The 22,195-nt window shown below is 52.7% G+C and overlaps 1 non-coding gene across 1 annotated transcript; it reads right to left on the reverse strand.

Annotated features, from left to right (window-relative positions):
- Positions 1 to 21,259: 21,259 nt before the first annotated feature.
- Positions 21,260 to 21,463, reverse strand: LOC134413870 (small nucleolar RNA SNORA74). Its single transcript, XR_010026602.1, has one exon. It is a non-coding gene; the product is annotated as a small nucleolar RNA SNORA74 (small nucleolar RNA).
- Between the last annotated feature and the right edge of the window lie 732 nt (positions 21,464 to 22,195).

Consider the following 22,195-nt stretch of genomic DNA (forward strand, 5'->3'; position numbering starts at 1 on the left):
CGCAGCCTCCTTCTCCATCTGACAAAGGTTTCAGGATGGGAAATCCTGTTTTGGGAGAATAACAAGGGATAAGCACTTTGAGTTTTTTTCTGGTTTGAAGGCAAACCTGGGAGACAGTCTAAGCTAGAATTACAATTTAATAAGAAAATGAAGATCAAGGCAATGATAAAGAAACACTGCCTTAAACTGACAGAGTCAGGATATAACCTGACACCCTGTTGGTCAGGGTGGTTGCAGCAGTCCCATTAAATGGTGGCTTCAGTCCTGTTGGAATGATGAACGTGATTCTGTCCAAGAAGTGATGCTGTAGAAGGGTCTGGTCTTCCTCTGAAGGTCCAGTGCTGGTTATGGAGCTCTTGTCCTCTGGCAATCCAGTAGGCAAGGTGCTGCTGGTGTTGCCAGCCTCAGCTTATATCCAGGTAGGAATGCTTGGATCCTCTCCCTGGGCGGAGCATCCCACAATGGGAGGATGGAATTTTATCAGTCCTGCAGTGACACTCAATGGCCCATTCACAGAAGATATCTCCCCTGGAGGGCATTATCAGGCCTGAGTCATGCAAGAGATAAAGAACACTGCCCCACCTGTTCATAGCAGTTGATGAAGATGGGGATTGAAAACATGCATTTGGTTACATCTTGCATGGCAACCTGAAACAGTGGGGTAATCCCTGCTCAGGGGGTGAACACCAACCCCCTTACCCAAACTGGCTCAAGTCTAAATCCCCCACCCCAGGAAGGCCACACACAGAGGGGACAATGTCACACTTTCCCTGCTCCAGGTGAGGTCTCTGTCCCTGTCACTCCCTTACTCTCCCCCCTTTTCTCTTTCTTTCCATCTCTCTCTCTACCTCACATTTACTGTTCAATAAAATCCACCTTGGATTTGGTCTTTTTAGGACCTTAATTGGGGCAGAGGCATCTCTCCAGCAATTTTCTTAACCAGATTGTGACATTATTTTGCCATAGTGGGTTCAGGGCACTGTTCTCTGACCCCAAGTGCCTTTGACAACAGCATGGTTCCCTCCTATGAGGAGGTTGTGGTTCTCTCTGGAGAAACTCTTGGAAACTTGGACACAGCTTCCTCTGAGCAACTTATGGGAGAACTGATGAGGAAAATGGCTGTTGTAGGTGGCCAGTGAAAAAGAAAATATTTTGTTGTCCTTCTTTGAAATGTTTGTAAAATCACTGGAGGAAAGGGAGCAAATAATACCAGCGAGACTGACAATGTTCATTCACCCCATGGTGAGGAACATAAGGCTGCTATAAATCCCACAAAAAGCCCAGCTCAAGTACCTAAATTCAAAAATAACTCTGGAATTCACAGGGTTGGGTTCTTTGCCAAATGTGAGAATCAGTATTCTCTTCATCCCTGTCACGTTTGTGACAGCTACAGAAAGTTTCCCCTTTCTTTTAATAATCTGTATTGGGCCTAATTTCCACTTTTCTTTTATTGGAACCTGCCAGCAGCTGAGCTGGAGCTGTGCAGGAACCAATGAAACTTGGAATTGCCACAGAATTTCTTCTATTGTCAGTTTATTCCTGTTTGGGAGTTGTTTGCATTTTCATCACATATGACTCTTGGGAAGATCAAATATTCATAAAAGTGTTTTATGTAGGATTAAGTTTGATTTCTGCCTAATTTATTTTGTCCAGTGCCCTGGGGATGCTCAAGGGGTCCCTGTGCCTCTTACCCTCGGGCACGCTCAGGAGGAATTTGTTGCGATTGTCCCCAGGGCCAATCACCCCAGGCCATTCCCCAGGGGGTCTCCATCATTCTTACCCCAGGGAATGCCTGGGGGGTCTCCCTCCCTCTCACCCCTGTGCCAGGGGGTGCTCGGGGCAGTCTCTTTCCCTCTCAGCTCAGGGGATGCTCGGGGCTCTCTGTCCCCTCACCCTGGGGGATGCTCGGGGGGTCTCCATCCCTCTGGCCTCAGGCAATGCCTGTGCAGGGCTTGGGACCAGGGGCTCTGTGTCCCTCTGACCGCTGAGGGTGCTCGGGGCTGGGGAGCTCTCCGACCTTCTCACACCTGGGGAGGCTGGGAGGGTCTCTATCCCTCTCTGGGGTGACAGAAACAAAGTAAAGTTTGTTTCTGATCAGAAATCAAACTTAACCGTCCAAAAAATGACTTGAATTTGCTTTTCCCACAAGACACTTTTGATGGAAATGCAAAAAAACCCCAAACTTTAATAAAATGACAAAAGAAGCAAATTCGTGGCAATTCCAAGTTCCATTAGTCCTGCTCAGCTCCAGTTTAGCTGCTGGCACATTCTGATAAAAGAAATGTGGAAATTTGGCCGAATTCACATTTTGAAAAGGAAGGTAAAGCTCTGTGTAGGTGTTAACAAGGTTTAGAGGGACAAAAAGACAAATTATTCCTATATTTGGCAAAGCCCCGCAGTCTGTGAAAGAGAAAAGGGGGGTGGGCAAGAGAGAGACAGAGACAGGGCAAGTGTGACATTGTCCCCTGTGTGTGTGGCCTTCCCAGGGTTGGGGTTTTAGACTTGAGCCAGTTTGGGTAAGGGGGTTGGTGTTCACCCCCTGAGCAGGGATTACCCCACTGTTTCAGGTTGCCATGCAAGATGTAACCAAATGCATGTTTTCAATCCCCATCTTCATCAACTGCTATGAATAGGTGGGGCAGTGTTCTTTATCTCTTGCATGACTCAGGCCTGATAATGCCCTCCAGGGGAGATATCTTCTGTGAATGGGCCATTGAGTGTCACTGCAGGACTGATAAAATTCCATCCTCCCATTGTGGGATGCTCCGCCCAGGGAGAGGATCCAAGCATTCCTACCTGGATATAAGCTGAGGCTGGCAACACCAGCAGCACCTTGCCTACTGGATTGCCAGAGGACAAGAGCTCCATAACCAGCACTGGACCTTCAGAGGAAGACCAGACCCTTCTACAGCATCACTTCTTGGACAGAATCACGTTCATCATTCCAACAGGACTGAAGCCACCATTTAATGGGACTGCTGCAACCACCCTGACCAACAGGGTGTCAGGTTATATCCTGACTCTGTCAGTTTAAGGCAGTGTTTCTTTATCGTTGCCTTGATCTTCATTTTCTTATTAAATTGTAATTCTAGCTTAGACTGTCTCCCAGGTTTGCCTTCAAACCAGAAAAAAACTCAAAGTGCTTATCCCTTGTTATTCTCCCAAAACAGGATTTCCCATCCTGAAACCTTTGTCAGATGGAGAAGGAGGCTGCGAGGAAGAGGAAGATGCCCGGGGATACCCAGGCAGGTGAAGAGGAAGTCAGTTCCTATTTCCCCCTCTCTCCAGCTCCATCTCCCAGCCCAGCACGGCCCCTGGCTGCAGGACAAACCCTGCTGCCAATGCTGTCCTGCCGGGGATGCACTGGGGGTATCTCCTTCCCCTTCCCTCTGGCACGGAGGCAAATCCCATCCTCTCCTTGTCCTTCTGCCCCCAGACAAAGAGATGAGGATTGAGACCAGGGAGGACAAATCCCCACAGCAGAACCTCGTGGAAGAAGCTGTTATGAGTGACTCCAGGGCACAGGAATCCAATAGGGAGGAAAAGCCCCAGCAATCCCGCACAAGGATGGGCTGCAAACCCAGCCCAGAGTGCTCTGTGTAGGAAAGACCCAGCCTGAGCCAGGAGGGTGCGCAGAGCTTCAGGCAGAGCAGCACCCTGATCTGTCATCACATGATCCACACTGGGGAATGGCCCCATGAGTGTGAGGAGTGTGGGAAAGGCTTTAGCTACAGATCCGCCCTCATCAGGCACCAACGCATCCACACCGGGGAGAGGCCCTACGAGTGTGGGGAGTGTCAGAAGAGGTTTCGGACCAGCTCCAGTCTCCTCCAGCACCAGTGGATTCACACAGAGGAGAAACCCTTCCGCTGCCCTGAGTGTGGAAAAGGCTTCAAGCAAAACTCCCACCTTGTCACCCATCTACACATCCACACTGGGGAGAGGCCCTACCACTGCGCCACATGTGGGAAGAGGTCCACCAGCAGCACTGACTTGACCAGACACCAACGCAGGCACCAGTAAAGGAAGCTGGAAATGCCCCAGCTGCAGGAGGAGCTTCATCCCCCAGGAGAAAACCGTGTTGGGAAGAGCTTGGGTGATCCATGTTTCCTGTGATCCATGCTGGGAAGACACCTGTCCCTATTCCTTCCCCTGTCAATGACATGGTGTGGAACTGAAGGGTCTGGCCATTGGCATGTCATTACATTCACTCCCACCTCAGGTCGCTGCCAGGGGCAGGAAAGGGACTGTCTCCCTCAGGAGCAGGGTGTCCTTTCCAGGTGGGAGATATATGTTGCTGGGAAGAGCCAGGCAGCTGTGTTGTAGTTTTCCCTGTAAACAGTTTCATTTATCCCTTCTGTTAGCAATATTGTTTCTGTTCTGTTTCTTCCTTATCTTGTTGCTGTTCCCAATGAATTGTTCTTATCCCAGCCCGGGATCTTTGCCTTTTGTGCTTTCCATGGGAGGCGGGAGGGCAGTGAGGGTAGCGCGGTTTTAGCGAAAGCAGGAAAATGGGGAATCCCATTCCTAAATTCTGGCCCATGGAAACCGAGCATCCCAGCTGGTCCCAGCCCTGGTGGCCATGGAAACAGCCTTGGGAGCAGGTCCCTGGTTGGGGCTGTGGGAACCTCTTCCCTCTGGTGCCAAAAGACAGCAGTGGAGGGAACGGCTGCAGCTGAGTCGGGGCAGGCTCCGGTTGGATGTCAGGGAAAGGTTTTTGGCCAGAGGCTGCTGGGGCCCTGCCCAGGCTCCCCAGGGAAGGGTCCCAGCTCCAGGGCTCTCTGAGCTGCAGCAGCGTTTGGACAGCGCTGCCAGGCCCAGGCTGGCATTGTTGGGGTGTCCTGTGCAGGGCCAGCAGTTGGACTGGAGGATCCTGATGGGTCCCTCCCAGCTCAGCCAATTCTGTGGTTCTGGGATCCCATGAGCCTGGGGATGGGGCTGCCAATGGTTGCCATGGCAACGGGCTGTGGCTGCAGGGCTGAGCTGGTGTCCATGGCAACCACCCCTGGCATGGGGTCTCCATGGAGCTGCCAAGAGACTGAGCATAGCAACAGGGGGCTGGTGATGGTTGCCATGGAAACTGACCATAGCAACAGGGGGCTGGTGATGGTTGCCATGGAAACTGACCATAGCAACAGGGCATCCTGGTGATGGTTGCCATGGAAACGGACCATAGCAACAGGATCCTGGTGATGGTTGCCTGCTAAGGATCAGATTTGTCACAGGCTCTCAGAGGGGTTCCATGGGGACTTTCCAAGAGTCTCCAAGCTCTTCCAGAGCTGGAATGTCACAGGCAGAGACAGGGGCTCCATGGAGACCTCCCAGAGCTTTCTGGGGATGGTAAAGAGCCCTGCGGTCAGAGGCAGTCTCAGCCATTCCATGGTGACATCCCAGGGGACCTTGGGCTGCAAAGGCACCGGTCTGTCACAGGCACTCACGGGGCTCCACAGTGACATCCCAGGAGTCCCCAGGCTGCCAAAGAGCCGGGATGTCCCAGACACTCACAGGGGTTCCTGTCATGGGCACAGTGGGAGCTTCAGGCAAAAGCTTTATTTCTTTACCACAGAATCTTCTGCTGAGACATGAGATGGAGAAATGAAATCCAAAAGCCACCATGGATCCTTTTACCCCTGCAGGACCCCTCAACTTCTACAATTCCTTCTAAGAGAGGAGAATGGGAGTGGCTGCATACAATCCCAGCCCCAGACTTTTTCAAAGGTGTAAAAGATTGGACAGGTAGAATTGAACTTTAACTCAATTTGTCCCACAGGATCAATGATAGAATACCAGATACATTTATACAAATACCGCTCTGATTGATTGTGATCATGATTTTACAAGAAGATCTTAACCAGAGTTATTTACTCCACAGTACAGGTGCTATAACAATTATTAGAATATAATGTTCTATGAAGCAATTTTGAGGTCAACAGAGCCTTGCTGGAGTTGTTGGAGCCCATTGCAGGCAGAGCCTCCTGCCCCAGCAGGAACTGCCTTGCCTGTGCCATGAGCAGGGCAGGTCCCGCTGCAGGAAAAGCCCCAGGCCAGCCCCAGCACAGGGAAGGGCTCGGGCACAAGGGCAGAGTGCCGTGCTGGGAGCTGTGCCAGGGAGAGCCTGAGGCACCAAAGGCACCTTGGCAGCAGCAGCTGCTTGCAGGCCATGGCCAGAAGCCTCCCTTGACAGCTCGGCCTGGTGGCCACCACTGCAGAGCTGCTGCCTCAGGGCTCATTCCTGGCTGGGCTCTGAAAAGCCACTTCTGCTCCAGGAGCCTGACTGGGAAGCCATTGGCCCCAGCAGCTTGGGGACAAGATATTAACGACAAAACTCTTCATGGCAGCAGAGCCAAGGCAGGGACAGAGGAAAGGGCAGAGCCAGGCCCAGGGGACAGGGCTGCCATGGTGATGGCTGTGAGGCCACTGCCCCAGCAAGCAGCCTGGCTGCCCTCAGCAGACATTCTGGCCAGAAGCTCTGGGAGGGCACCCAGCACATCAGAGAACACACACAACAGGAATTCTGTCCTTGGGAATGAGAGGGTTTAATTGGGTCAGGCTGCACAAAGCTCCCGATCTTGGGCAATGCCTGGGATGTGGCATCCAATTCTCTGGAAAAAAAGCTGCAATTTTGTGACACTCTCATAAGTGTAAAATGTTTCCTCCTTCTAATAAATGTAAATCCACCCTCCTTCTGTTTAGAGGTATTGACCTTTCTTCTGTCACTGCAAGATTTAGCAGAAAATAAATTTGACCACTATTTTTCTATTTTCACAGACCTTGGAGAGGAACTAAAAATCTCCCAAGATGGGGTTTGGAGGCCTCATCACAAAACCAGTAGGGTAAGTCTGATGGCTCTGGGCTCTGATGTGGAGACTGAGGACAGAACAGGAGTAGCTTGGGAGGGATTGGAGGGTGGTTTCTGAGGGGCTGGAGCTTTTCTTCATAGAGGGTATAACCATGAGAAGGAAATAATGGCACAAGTACATCCAGGGATGCCCAGACTGGCACCAGGAGAAAGGAATTTCCCTGGCAGGGCAGGGCTGTGGTGCAGCACGTCCCCAGCAGGAGCCTGGAGCAGCCCCAGGCTCTGTGTGGGCAGGCAGGGGCAGGCAGGAGGCAGAGATGTCAGCAAAGGAAAGGCCCAGCCGGGTGGGGCAGCCGGGGGATGCCGACAGCCTGCAGGGACAGAGGCGAAGGGCAGGGATACCGTGGGACAGCCTGGGCTGCACAGGGCACAGGGATGGGCAGCAGCTGCAAGACAGCCCTGCCAGAGCCAACTTGGGCAGCACTTTGGCCATGGCTGCTGGGCCTGGGCCTGAGGCCACGAGGGGATAAGTGACCCTTGCAGGGCTGGGGCCTCATTGCCTCCTTGTCCCTGCTCAGCAGCCTTGCAGGGGCTGCCGCATGCTCCTGCCCTTGCCATTTCACATCCCCACATGCCAGTGCCCATCCCAGGAAGAGCTCTGAGCAAGGAGGGAGGGACAGGATCTGCCTGGCCAGGGCCTGGAGCTCAGGCCTTGGCCCTTTGCATTCCTCAAACACATCCAGGTTTTACTCAGCATCAGAGACACCTTTCCCTTGCTTGTCCCCAGCTGCCATCACTTCCTCCAATGTTCTGTTCTGACTGGAAGCTGGCGACACTTTCTCAGTAGTGTCCCTGACAGAAATTCTTTCAAATACAAGAAACTTCAGGGTTTCAATAGAACCGAGTTCCTGAGGGTTTTGGGACATCACTGAGGGGGTGGTGACATCACAGACCTGGCTGTGCCGTCACAGAGTAGGGTGTGAGGCCATAGAGCAGATCCTGTCAACATAGAGGGTGGCTCTGTGGCATCAGAGAGTGGGTTGTGACATCACCTGGTGGCTGTGGAACATCACAGAGCTGGGTGTGATATTACAGAACAGATTGTGACATCACATGGGCAGTGTGACATCACAGGGGCAGTGTGACATCACAAAGATAGCTGTGTAACATCACAGGTATAGTGTGACATCACAGAGATGATTGCGTGATACCACAGGGGCTATGTGACATCACGGGGGCAGTGTGGCATCTCAGGAGCTGTGTGACATCACAGGGGCTGTGTGAGGTCACTGGGGAGGTCACTCTGCCTCAGCCCCCTCACAGCTCCCCCGAGAGCAGTCCAACCCTGCTCATGCACAGCGGGGTCCCCTGTCCCTCCGGGTCCCCCGGCCCCGGCCCCGCAGCCTCCCCCAGAGGATGTTCCACGAGATCGACCCCAGAGCCTGACACGGGGACCGGGGCCCGGGGCCCTGGGGGTGGCACAGGGGAACAGGGTCCCCCCGGCAGCGTCCCCGTGTCCCTCAGGGCCAGAGCCTGGGCCAGGGCTCCTTCACCCTGTTACCAACAAGGCCTTGAGAGCGCTGAAAAAATCCCCAGCAAGGGAGCAGCAAAAACAAGATTTAATATTAAGGGACAGCAGCACAAAGTTCCTTGGCAAGAGTCACTCTGCTCCTGACTGGGCACACCAGGGAAACCAGGGAAACCAGGCACACCAGGGAAACAAAGCAACAACAAAACCAAACCAAATCCAGGCAATCAAACCAGAAATTAACCAAGAACTGTCCCTGTGTGTCTGTGTGTGACACAAGGACAGCGAGGGCAAGGATAAAAGGAATACGGCCTGAAAGCTTAACAGAGCTCAAACTTAACAGGACTTAACTTATACCTTAACGTTAACTGATACTTTCAACTTCACAATTTAGCAAAAGAGCAGAGCGTAACAGCATTAGCATTTAATCTAACTCAAACCTATGACTTTGCAATTTAACAGAGGAATAACACTTTACAATATTTTGCTTAGCAGATAACTTATATTAAAGGTAACAACTTAGCAAAAGAACAACTCTTAGCAGCATTTATCTTCACCTAGGCCTTGTGACTTAACCTGACCTACAGGCCTGACTGACTCAGTTATTCAAGGCACTCAAACCCCTCAGACAGCAGCATTTCTGACACATTTCCCCAGCACAGGCACTCCTGTGTGCACACAGACACAAAGAGTCAGTGCAAGGCACCTGTGAGCAATTCCCCTGAGGGCAGTAAATGCTCCCTGTGGATCCTTTGGCATCTCCCCAGAGGGTGAAGGGTTGAGCCTGGAGGAGTGGGGGGATCGGCTCAGGCTCTGTGGTTGTTCAGGATCCCCGAGTGCAGCAAACGGGAGAGTTCCCGGCTGGGAGAGGCCCCACTCAGAGGGAGTCGCTGGCCCAGGAGAGCTCCAAGGGCTCTTTTTGGAGCACTGTTTGCAGGGCCCCAAGAGAGGGGCTTCAGTCCCAGCAATGGTTCATCCTGGCCGTACTTGGCATCAGCAGCTTTCTTTGGCAGTGTGAGAACAGGGATGTTGTGCCACTGAGGGAACAGAAACAGTTCCCAGAGCTGCTCCTACAGGAACCAGGAACTGGTTGGGCAGCAGCAGTTCCTGGAGCAGACAGTGTTTGTGATGAGCTGCAGAGGAGCTGAGCCCAGGGGCTGTTGGCCAAGGCCAAGGCCCAAGGAGCATTTGTCAGCTGGCAGGGCAGCCTGAGAAGGTGAGGGGGGAATGTACCAGCACAGGGCCATGGAACCAAGGGACCATTGCAATACTGTGGGCCCCTGTGAGACCAAGGGACCATTGTGACACTGTGGGGCCTCATGGAACCATGGAGACCACTGTGACATTGCTGGGTCTCATGGAACCAAGGGGAGTGTACTGACGCTGTGTGACTCCATTGAATGTAGGGGTCATTGTGACACTGAGAGACCCCATCAAACCAAGGATCCATTGGGACACCGTGAGGCCTCATGGAACCAAGGGGCCATTGTGACACTGTGGGGCACCACGGCACTGAGGGCTCCATTGTGATACTGAGGGGACTCATGGGATCATGGAGACTCTTGTGATGCTATGAGGTACCATGGAATAAGCAAAGCCTTGTGACACTGTGAGGCCTCATGGAACTAGAGAGACCATTGTGACCATGGGGATACCTACAGAACCAAGAGGACCATTGTGATACTGTGGGGCCTCGTGAAACCAAGAAGCCTTTGTGACACTGCAGGGCTGCATGGAACCAAAGGTCCATTGTGACATTTCAGGGCTCATGGAACAGAGGAGTCACATGACATTATGGGGCCTAGGAGCCACGGAGACCATTGTGACACTTCAGGGCCTTATCAAATGTAGGGGCCATTGTGACACTGCTGGACCCCATACACCCAAGGGTCCATTGTGACACCGCAGGTCTTCTCAAGGGACCATTGTGGGACCATTGTGACACTGCTGGACCCCATGGAATCAAGGCACTGTTGTGACACTGTTAGGCCCCATAAAACCAAGGGAACACGGAACATGTCTGTCTGGTTTGGCCTCCTTTTGACTTCCTGACTGATCCAACTGACCTTGGTATTTTGGGGATCTCTTCTTACCAGCTGCTGAAACACTGGGGCTCCATGCTTTCCTTCCTATGGAAAACAACTGTCCTTCTTAGCCCATGTCCTTCAGGTGCCCATGGCCAGAATTGGGATTTCCACCTCCAACATTGCCTGTTGTGAAAGACTGGAGGAGATTTTTGGCTGGAAAATTTTTATGTGTTGGGAAGGAAGGGGCAGGTCCAGCCTTGCCCTGCCCTGGAACCCCAGCCCTGCCGTGCCCTGGAATCCCATTTCCCCCAGAGCCTCCCTCCCAGCCCAGCTGTGCCTGCCAGTCCCTGACACAGCACAGGCAATGCTCCACAGCCACCTCTGCAGCCCCCAGCCCAGCTCCTGAGGGACCAAATGACCCCTAGTGCAACCTGGGGGAAGGGCCCAGGAAGACCAAGAGATATTGAAGGCTGACCACAAGGCAAGCACACATCTTGACCCTCCCTCCTCTTGGAATTTCCATCTGAGTACTGCCGGAATCCAGGAGTTGGTAGTTCTGTGTGTTTGTTTGTGTGTATGCTTCTCTGTATCTTTTCTGTCTGTCTCTCTCTCTTTGTGTGTCTACTTCTCGTATATATGTCCTCTTTCAAATTTTGAGTGACTTAAAATTGAACAGGCCTAGAGCTTATGAAGTTGAATAGCACAAGGTAATGCTTTGAGCTGTGTTTTTTGTTGATTTAATGTCATATTAAACATTTGCAAAAGTTTCTCTGATTTTCTAAAGTTGACAGTAAAGGTTGTTTTGCTCTTTTGAACTTTTTAGTCTCTTGTTGCTATTTCTTCAGCACATAAACTCAGAGGACACAAACAATTGAGTTTCCTTTTAAATGTCTCCTTGAGAGAGTTGTTTGGGGATGGCAGTCAGGGCTTGTCTGTACTGCTTGGCACAGCCCAGGCAGGGCTTTCCCAGACACATTCCACACTCCATTTCCCAGCTGGAGCCGCTGCTGCCTCTGAGTTTTGCTTCCCCAGCCCCAGGGATGCTCTCCTTGTCTGCCCATTCCCCCACGGCCTCTGGGCCGGGATGGCCTCAGTGGGGGCTGCTGACATCCTCAGCACCTTGGAGGCTGCTGCTGAATTTTCCTGCTCCAGAGGCTTGTTCAGCCTTCAGCTCTTCAGTGCAGGAATTCAGTGTCCCAGGGCTCATTAACATTCAGAACATCTCAACAAGCCAAGCCTTTGGGAACAATTTGATTTCAGTTTCCAAATATTTTGTAGTTAAGTAAATCTCAGTAGTGTATTCAAAGTGAACACATGATATTTAAAAAGACAGTGAGAAAATACTTTTTAGGTCCTGTTAATTTTGTTTTCCTGTTAATTCATTGATGTGTGCAATCTCCAATTGACACTGAATCCAAGTAGCTCGTCATGCAGTTTGCATAGATATGAAAATCAAGACCCTCCATGGCTGACAATCAATCAGACTCTGTCCCTACCCCCACCCCACCATTTCCCCCATCCAAGGCCTGGCCCTCAGAGCAGCCTTGTGCAAATCTGAGCTCCCTCCAGCCCAGGCTGCACCTGCAGCTTTCAGCTCCTTGGCTCCAACTCCCACCTGCTTTCCTTGGAGAAGGAGCTGCCCAAGACACAGAGGGATGTTCATTTCTTGTCAGCCAACAAAGCCAAGGGAAGGCACAGCTCTGTCACATGCAAAAGTAATTCCTCTGCTGGATATTAAATCTACTTTCCACAGCAGGCAGCCTCAGAGCAATGGAAAACACCTTCTGTGCCCAGCACAGATCCCAAGGTCCCCCCAAACCCTCCCTGCCCCAATTCTGCCCAGATTTGCTCTTTGCACACACGAGTCACACGCTGAAGTCAGGAGCTCCCTCTATGCCCAGTGGGAGGAAAAGAGAGAAAGGGGATGAAGAGCTCTCCTGTGCAGAGCCAAGGTCCAAGTGCAGCCCCTGCAGTGGGAACCACAACTCATCAGGTTTGTGTCCTTTGGGTTCAGGGCCTGGTGACACTCAGAGGCACAGAAACATTTCTTGCCAACAAACACAACAGGAATATTTGAAGAGTTGAATAACCATCACAGCTCTTCCCTCGGCTCCCTGTCATGTCCCAGCAGCATTTCACATGTCCACCATCCCGAAGGGATTTCTATACAGAAACAGTTCAAGACAAAGACATAAAAAAGGTAATACTGAGATAGATATAACCAGAATGACGTATTTAATTCATATTTATTTGAACTTCTTAAAGATTTGGCCACTCCTTGAGATTCAAAGCATGAAACCAGTCAGCTGAGAGGCACTTGAATGGCCAGAGAGCATATGGAAGAAGAAATGTGAGAGCAGCAGGAAGGACATGGATCCAGCTGGTCTAGTTAAGAGATGTAGTCAGACATAGCTATTTCAACAGGAGAGGTAGAAACACCAGATGCAAAAGAGAGATTAAATAATAGAATGAGTATTGGTGATACAAGTAGAGAGGAAGATCAGTACTGCTTCTCCTGCCATCAGTACACTTCCAGGAAATTCCCGTTCCTGGTGGGAAAATATTGCTATTTCTTAATAGTACTCAAATGACCAAGATAATAAAGATTCGCTTGTATATTATCAGATGTCTGCCCCTTTCCAGGCAGACATCAGTTGTGTGCCCATGAACAGGCAGTGCCACTTGTGCCCTGAGGTTCCCAGCTGGGGTTGGATCTCTCCGAGAGCACCTGAGGGAGAGCAGAGCACCTTGCAAGCTGCAGGTCCCTGACAGCCCCGCAGGGCTCCTGTCCTGTTAACATCTGCTCTGCTCCAGGCTGAAACAGGGCCCAGCATGGTGCCGGGATCATCAGAGAGCTGAGGTGTGTTCTGGAATTCAATGCCCTCCCTACCCTGCAGCAGCCCTGCATTTCTGCATTTCCCTTCTACAGCCTTGGTCTCCAGCACAGCCATGGAGGCTCTTTGGGCTCTGGACTGTTCCTGCAGCCCCCAAGGACAGCTGAGCTCTGCCTTTGGCACAGTCAGGCCTGGCCAGAGCAGGCCATGCTCAGCAATTGCTTGTGTGTGCCTGGCCTTGCTGTCAGCCCCGGCAGCGGCTGCGTGGCCCCTTTGTGGCCCTGTGCTGGACCAGCCATGGTGGCCCAGCCCCTGTGCAGGCCCAGCCCAGGCCAGGAGCATTGCGGCTGGGAACGGCCCCTGTGCCGTGGTGCCCACAGCAGCCTTGGGGCTCTGTGCCCCACGGCCTCCCTGCTGGGCAGCCTCTGCCAGCTCCTGCAGAGCCAGTGGCACCTGTGGGCCTTCACAGACAGCCCTGCCCTGGGCTCTGCAGGCCTCTGGGCCATCAGAGAGGCAGCCAGGGCTGGCCATGGCTGGGAACAATCCCTGAGCCCCACAGGAGGATGGAGATGGGCCACAGCCAAACTCAGCCCAAGCCAAAGCTGGGCTCAGCAGCCAGGGCTGCTAAGGCCTGGGCACAGAGGCTGGCACTGACAAATGTCCTGGGCCCCCTCCCTGCTCTGTCCATGCCACCAAGGCCACAGAGCAGCCTCCTCTCTGGGCCACTTGCCTGTTTGCAATGCCTTGCACAGGCGCTGGCCCTGCCCCACAAGGCCTGGCCTGGGTCCTGCCCCTGCACGCTCAGCCAGGCTGAGATGGACACTGATGGTTTCTGGACCAGGCTCTGGTGGTCACCTCTCATCTCAAGGAAGCCCTGAGGAAAGTATTTGAACAGGGTTGACTACTGGAACATCAATGGGTCTCTCATCCTCTGAAAAACTCAGACGATCTTCTGATCATATGTGCCTTTTTTCCCTCAGTGTGTATTATGCATGAAATATTATTTTCAGCTACATAATATTATTCTTCTCCCTTTACCAGTGTTATCTGACACAAAACACCTCCTCTACATATGGATCCAGGTGACCTGTATCAGACAACACAAGAAAGAATGCAGCAGGAATGATTTGTCTCTGCTCCCATCTGTCCCATCTCCTCTGGAGCTGGAGGCGCAGCCCCAGCACTTGGCAGGGCTCAAGAGCTCACAAGCTCAGCTCCCACCCAGAGAACTTGCAGACCCTGGGCTGCTCTTCTTGGCCCCTGCACGCTCAGCCAGGCTGAGATGGACACTGATGGTTTCTGGGCCAGGCTCTCTGAGCCCAGCCCAGCTCCCTGCAAACTCTGGCAACTGCCATGAGCTCTGGGCAGCACCAAGGGCCTCTCCCCAGCCCAGCCCAGCCGGCTCTGGCCCCACAGCTCTGCTCAGGCCAGGCTGCTCTGGGCACTGCCCCACGGCCTCAGTCCCTGGCAAGGGCACAGCAGCAGCTGCAGCTGCCACAGGACTCAGCCCCAGCCATGGGGAAAGGTGCCTGGCCAAGGGAAAGGAGGCTCCCTGGGTGCCCTGCTCCCCTCTGCAGGAGATGCTGAGAGCTCTGCAGCCCCTGCTGCCATCCCATCTGCCCAGGGCAGCACAAGAGCCCTGGCCTTGGGGCCCTCAAGAGCTGCTCCTGCTCCAGGCCCAGGGCCCATGCCAAAGCTGGGGCAGCCACAAAGCTGTGCCCATTTCTGTTCATTCCTACTGTGATAAGAATAGTATAAAATTTTTTACAAAGTGGTTGCATATTAATTTATTTCACCTAGATACAATGTGAGACTCCCTTCTTACACAATTTCTCTGGGTCACACAAGCAGGAGGGATAATTAAATTGAAGGGGGTGGATAAAAGCATTTCTTTTATTTATAACAGAATCAGAAGCAGAAAGCAATTTAAAATATACTTAAGGGCAGACTTGGCCTCTCATGATATGCACTGAGAGCTGCTGACAGAGGAAAGCAGGCCTTCTGTGGCTTGTTCTGGTAGGTTACCTCTGCTGAGTCCATGTGCCTCTCAAGCCACTCTAGCACTCCCCTCCTTGGCTGCACAGGGGAGAGAAAATGTTATGGGAGACAAATTGTGGACTGAGATAAGGCAAAAGAGGAAGTTTTTACAGGCACCAGCAATGAGGAAAAACCCCAATAATTTTGTTCTCTTCTTCTGTCAGCAAGTGATGTTCAGCCACTTCCCAGGAAGCAGAACTTCACCAGGTGGAGTGGTTTATCAAGAAGACAAACACTGTAAATAGGAAATGCCCCCTATTCTTCCTCCTTCCTTAGCTTTTATACCAGAACTGGTGCCATACAGTCTGGAATATCCCTTTGGTTAATTTGGGTCTATGACCTGCTGTCCGTTCCCAGGACCTGACCCACTTGAAGCCCCTTGAGGGAAAGAGAATTCTGAGAGACGGCAGGAGCCAAAGCAGGGGTGTGTTGCCAGGTCCTTTGTCGCTCCCAATGCAAAGCACTGTGAGGGCTCTTATGGGACAATGAAAAGGCTGAAAAGCATCCAGTCACAGCTTTCCTGAGAGATTCCTTGAGCTGCTGGTTCCTCAGGCTGTAGATGAGGGGGTTCAGGGCTGGGGGCACCACCGAGTACAGAACTGACACTGTCAGATCCAAGGATGGGGAAGAGACGGAGGGGGGCTTCAGGTGAGCAAATGTGTCAGTGCTGAGGAACAGGGAAAGCACGGTCAGGTGAGGGATGCAGGTGGAAAAGGCTTTGTGCCGTCCCTGCTCAGAGGGGATCCTCAGCACAGCCCTGAAGATCTGCACATAGGAAAAAACCATGAACACAAAACAACCAAAACCTAAACAAAAAGTGACCACAAGAGGCCCAACTTCCCTTAAGCTGGAATGTGAGCAGGAGAGTTTGAGGATCTGGGGAACTTCACAGAAGAACTGGCCTAGGCCATTGCCATGGCAGAGGGGGAGGGAAAATGTATTGGCTGTGTGCAGCAGAGCAAAGAGAAAGCCACTGGCCCAGGCAGCTGCTGCATGTGGGCACAAGCTCTGCTGCCCAGGAGGGTCCCGTAGTGCAGGGGTTTGCAGATGGACACGTAGCGGTCGTAGCACATGATGGTGAGAAATGCAAATTCTGATGCAATGAAAAAGACAAAGAAAAATACCTGTGCAGCACATCCTGAGTAGGAGATGGTCCTGGTGTGCCAGAGGGAATTGTGCATGGCTTTGGGGACAGTGGTGCAGATGGAGCCCAGGTCGCTGAGGGCCAGGTTGAGCAGGAAGAAGAACATGGGCGTGTGCAGGTGGTGACTGCAGGCTACGGCGCTGATGATGAGGCCGTTGCCCAGAAGGGCAGCCAGGGAGATGCCCAGCAAGAGGCAGAAGTGAAGGAGCTGCAGCTGCTGCGTGTCTGCCAGTGCCAGGAGGAGGAAGTGCCCACTGGAGCTGCTGTTAGACATTTCTTCACTCTGGGCATCATGGGCTGTTGAAAGAAGACACTGATAAGCTGGGAAAGAATTAACTGTGTTATACTTATCCTTTTTTGTTATGAATCCCCTCAAAATTACTTCCTTTTTGGGGGAACTTTGCTGAACATTTTTATCTCTGAGCTCAGGTTTAGGCTGCTGGCTCATCTTCAGCATTGCTCTCTGCCAGAGCACCGGGGAACCAAGAGGGAAAACAGGGCTCCCTGTGCCCCAGTGAAATCAGACCTACTCATCCCACACAGGTGCCCTTTGCTCATTTCACCTCTCTCTGTTGTGGGTGATTGCACTTATAACTTGATTGAACAATATTGTGCAATTTTTGAACACTTCAGTTTAAAAATAATTATCTCCAAATCCTTCTCTCTTTCCCTGTGCACCTGAAAAGGAAGGGATACCAAGGGTTGGTCTGGCTCTCTGCTGCCTGGAGTTGTGCCTACTGGGAGCTGTCTCTCTCTGTCCAAGCTTTGTCCCTGCCAGTGCTGCCCGAGCCCAGGCCAGCCCTGGGGGCTCAGCTCTGCCCTGCAGACCCCTCCCAGCACAGGGCACTGCCCAGGGGGCTCTCCCTGGCAGTAGGGCCTTAAGGGCAGGGCAGACAAACAGAGATGCTGCAAGCCAAGGTGCTGCTGCTGCTGTCTGTAGGGAGAGGAGGCTGAGGAGGTATTGTCTGAGGGAGATCTGAGGCACATCTGCTGATGCCCAGGCTGACAGTGCAGGAGTCTCCGTGACACAGCCAAAGCTGACAGCCCCTTTCCCTTCACTTTAGGAGAAAGCTGAGAGCAGCCCTGGCCATGCAGCACCATTTCCACAGCAGGAGGAATCTGCCCTGATGGGGGTGGCTCCCTCCACCTCCAGCTTCTCCCCTGCAGTGTCCATGGGGAGCTGCCAGGCAGGCTGAGAGCTGCCCCTGGCAGGTGGCACATGCCCTGGGCTGGCCAAGAGCCCTGAGGGCTGCAGGAGCTGCTCTGCAGGACAGCCCTGGAAAGCCCTGGCTGCAGTCCCAGCTTCACCCCCTGCAGCCGTCCCTGGAAGCAGGAGCCTTCCTGCCCTGTCCCTCTGACGGTGCCCAGGGCAGCCCCGCTCTGCAGCACATCCTCTTCCTCCTCCTGCTCCTGTGCCACAGAGAAACTGGGAGAGTCCTCCTGACACAACCCCCAGGCTCTGGGGTGTGCTGGCTTCAGGAGGTCCCTCCAGGAGCACAGGAGATATTGCCCTGCACCCACACACTCACCATGCACAGGGCTGTGAAGATCTTTCCCCAAGTGAAGTCTCAGCTCAATGTCATCCCAATCCTGATTGCCTTCAGCCTGTCTCTGCCTGGCTCCTGTCCCCTCAGTGCCTGCAGGCAGAGCCCTCAGCCCTGCTGGGCTGGGAGAGGAGCTGGTCCTGGGAAGAGCTGTTCCTTTAAAGCTCAGCAGCACAGACACAGCACAAGGACTTAAATGAGACTCTTGGGGATTTGGTGTTGTTTACATCAGACTCAGCCCCGGAGAGTGTCTTAAAAAAACTTCTCAAGAACTCAAAATTAAGTTTAAACTCTTAAGTTTCTAGAAGTTTTAATGGGTCCCACTGAAGAACGCAACTGGGAAAGTGTCCCCAGGTTGCAGTTAGAGCAGAACACTGGAGGCAGTGATGACAGCTGGGGACAAACAAGGCCAAGGTGCTTCTGGTGCTGAGCAAAGCTGGATGTGTTTGAGGAATGCAAAGGGCCAAGGCCTGAGCCCCATCCCCTGGCCAGGCAGATCCTATCCCTCCCTCCTTGCTCAGGGCTCTTGCCGGGATGGGCACTGGCATGTGGGCATGTGCAATGCCAAGGGCAGGAGCATGGGGCAGCCCCTGCCAGGCTGCTGAGCAGGGACAAGGAGGCAATGAGGCCCCAGCCCTGCAAGGGTCACTTGTCTCCTGCTCCTGCCTCAGACCCAGGCCCAGCAGCCATGGCCAAAGTGCTGCCCAAGTTGGCTCTGGCAGGGCTGTCTTGCAGCTGCTGCCCATCCCTGTGCCCTGTGCAGCCCAGGCTGTCCCACGGTGTCCCTGCCCTGCGCCTCTGTCCCTGCAGGCTGTCGGCATCCCCCAGCTGCCCCACCTGGCTGGGCCCTTCCTTTGCTGACAGCTCTGCCTCCTGCCTGCCCCTGCCTGCCCACACAGAGCCTTGGGCTGCTCCAGGCTCCTTCTGGGAGATGTGTTGTGCCACAGCCATGCTCTGGCAGGGAAATTAATCTCTCCTTGTTTCCATTCTGGGTCTTCACAGCTGCACTTGGTGACATTATTTCTATCTCAGGTTCATTTCCACTATGAACAAGAGGTCCAATATATTTGAATCCACCTTTGTCATCTTCACAGGCTGTTCTTGTTCTGCCCTCAGTCTCCACTGAACCCAGGACTTCCAGTTCCCATACAGTGATCATGTTCTTGGGGCCTCCAAATCCCATCCTGGGAGATCTCTGGGCCTTGTCAAAGGTGCTCAGCCCTGGAGATGTGATTTAAGTCCAGGAATGGCTGAGTACATTTTTGCCCAAGATTGTATTGGGGAATATAATACAGAATAATACACTGTATCTTTTAAGTGACTGAGGGCAGATTTAGATTTTCTGTAAGGATGAAATATTTTTTGATGATGGTGGCAGGACACTGGCATAGGCTGCCCTCAGAATTGAAACCCCATCACTGGATGTGTTTAAGGTCAGGGGCTTTGTACAACCTGAATGAGTGAAGGTGTTTCTGGGTAATGGGAGTTTTACCAGAGACTCTTTTCGGTCTCTTCTAACTCAAACCATTTTACATTTCTTTGGTTCTTATATCCCAACTCCAGGGATATAAGGGCTCCACAGGGCTGCAAATACCTATGCACACCCTGCCAGCATTTTAATGTGGCCTAATTCCCAACACTTTCATAAAAAGGAAAGAATTGCCATATTAGGGACATGAATTGTCATGTTTATGGAGGAATCATGAAAAGCCCCAAAAAGCAAAGAAACTGAAAGGAAGGACCAAAATCTCAGTGTGAAAGATTCACCAAGTGGGATACAGGCAGAGACTCTGACAGTGACCTCCCAGCTGACAATGGGGGTTTCTGTCTTGGGGTCTGAGTATCAGGATAGAAGGTCGCTCCCAGGAGGAGTCCCTGTGCATTTTCCTCCCCCATGGCTCTGCCCTTCCTGATCCAGCAGCTGTGGGGCAGCAGAGCGGGGGCAGTGCAGGAACAGGCCTGGTTCTGACAGGGCTGTTGTGGTTTAGGAATGGTGCTCCCAATTTACTACACCTACTACCAAGACCACATGTCGCCCCAGATTTATATTCCCACCATTCCCTCCCACACCACAGGGGCTTTGCCTGGCCTGGCCCTGATCGATCTCAGCCCATGTTTCACAGTCAGGGATAACCTGGAGATGGTGTCCAGGGTTCACCCTTGTGTGGCCAGTCCAAACCCCCCTGAGGCACTTTAATCCTGGCCGCCCCATCCTCCTGTCTGTTGTTGTGATGCTCTTCAGTGCCCAACTCTTGGGCACGTGAACATCCACAGGAGGGAGTTTCACAGCCAACTTCTCCCCCAGACAGAGATGTCTTACCCCAGTCCAGCAGCCCAGCTGGGTTTCCCTCTGTGCTCCCAACTGTCCTTTTTCCATGGTTCCAGCCACCCCAGAGAGCATCTCCTACCATCCCTGAGTCAGTGCAGAGGTGCAGCGCTGGTCATTTCTCTTGCTCAGAGCTCCAGGGATGGTCCCAGTGCTGCAGTGACTGCAGGAAAGGGGACCCCACAATGGGACATTTCTTGGTCAGATACAGACAGGAAGAGTGACAAACTGTCTGTGACTCGGGTTTTGGCCTCGCAGCCCCCGCCGTGGTTTGCAGGGAGCTGCAGTGTGGCTCGGCCCTGGCTGTACCCGGCAGTGCTGGCCTGGGAGAAGGTGTTGGTGCCAGCTGGCCCAGGGAGCTGCAGCGTGTGGGGAACGAGTTCCTCCTGGCCTCCTGCCCCAGGGTGGCACTGCAGGGCCTCATGGAGCCAAGGGGCCATTGTAGCTCTTCAGGACCCCAAGGAATTAAGGGGACTCTTTGGACATTGTGGGGCCTTGTGTGACTGAGGCCACTTTAGAACCAAGGGGCCACTGTGAAACTACAGGGCCTTGTGGAACTGACACTGAAATCACCCAAAAAGAAACTTTCTAACACAGTTTGAGTATCAAAAAGCATTCATTTTTATTGCAGCACTGATCACTTGGAGGATCCTTCCTCCATTCGAGTGCCCCAAACATCATGCGAACAGAGGTTTTATGACACACACAAGTTCCATATTTATGAGCTATAGAGGTTTTATGACACACATAAGTTCCATATTTATGAGCTATTCCTCTGTGATGCTCTACATCTGGCCTGTAGGCCACACAGTATAAATAATTCCAACTTCATAAGTGATTTATTATATAATTACCTTGCTTATGTAATTCGACCAGTAAGAGCAGGCCCAGGCCATTGGAGACTCAGGCTGCTATTGGCTGGTTAGCTGAGTAGTAGCTGGCTCAGCCAATGAGGATTACCTTCATGGGCCTTCTCATCTATATAAGGAAGTTAGATCTCAATAAAGCTGCCTGTTGCTGCATGAACATGTACAGTCTAGTCACCTGTCTCCACGGGCAGGAGTTACTCCACTCTCAGGCATGCAGAGTGCTGCCAAAACCTGGCACCACTGAGCACCAGGACGGCCTCGCTGGTGCCAGGAAAGCTCAGCAGCACCTTTCTCTCCCAGCAGCATAACACTGGCACAGGCACTGAGCAGCCATGAGCAGCTGACTACTGCTGGGAGACAAAAAACCCCAGAACTGGGGGGTTTACAGTGCAGAAAAAACGTGGAGGCACTTTTCTGATGATGCCTACTCTCATCAAGGCTTCATCCAGCAAGAGGAATAGATAAGCTAAACTTATTTCTGGATAAACCATGCTATTTCCACCCTGAGGACCTGAGGCTAGCACAGGAGGCAGCAGAGGCCTTTTAGACAGCAAAACATTTTTGCCCATTTTCCCAGGCTGGCTCACGGTCACACCTCACCCATGTGGCTCCAGAGCTCTTGCTGTGTCCCACGGGCAGGTTATCCCTTCACATCTGCTCTCGCAGGCTCCAGTGCCCTCCTGGAGCGCCTCCCCGGCTGTCCCAGCACAGCTCAGCACAGCTCAGCTCGGGGTTCCACACGCCACGGGGCCGGGGCACCTCAGAGCTGCTCCTTCGGGCGGGTCACCGCCATCGGTCATCGGCTGAAGGCCTAAAGAGAGGACAGCAGAAACATCACAAATAAGCCGATAGTTCCATCTGTATTCACAAAGCTCAACATCAGCGGCCTGGCTTGTGGCAGAGGACAAAAGCCAGCACACCGAGCGAAAGGCTGAGGAATTAATGCTGAACCGCACAGCCGAGCAACATCCCCAGTCCCCCGGCCGAACAGCTAAATAGGAGACAGTGAGTATTTCAGGTGGCGCCTTCCTGCCCCGGAGCCCCGGTCTCCAGCCCCGCTGCTGCCGCCACCCGTCCCTGTAACCCC

The sequence above is a fragment of the Melospiza melodia genome, unplaced genomic scaffold (assembly GCF_035770615.1).
Source record: "Melospiza melodia melodia isolate bMelMel2 unplaced genomic scaffold, bMelMel2.pri scaffold_54, whole genome shotgun sequence".
Classification (NCBI taxonomy): Eukaryota; Metazoa; Chordata; class Aves; order Passeriformes; family Passerellidae; genus Melospiza; species Melospiza melodia.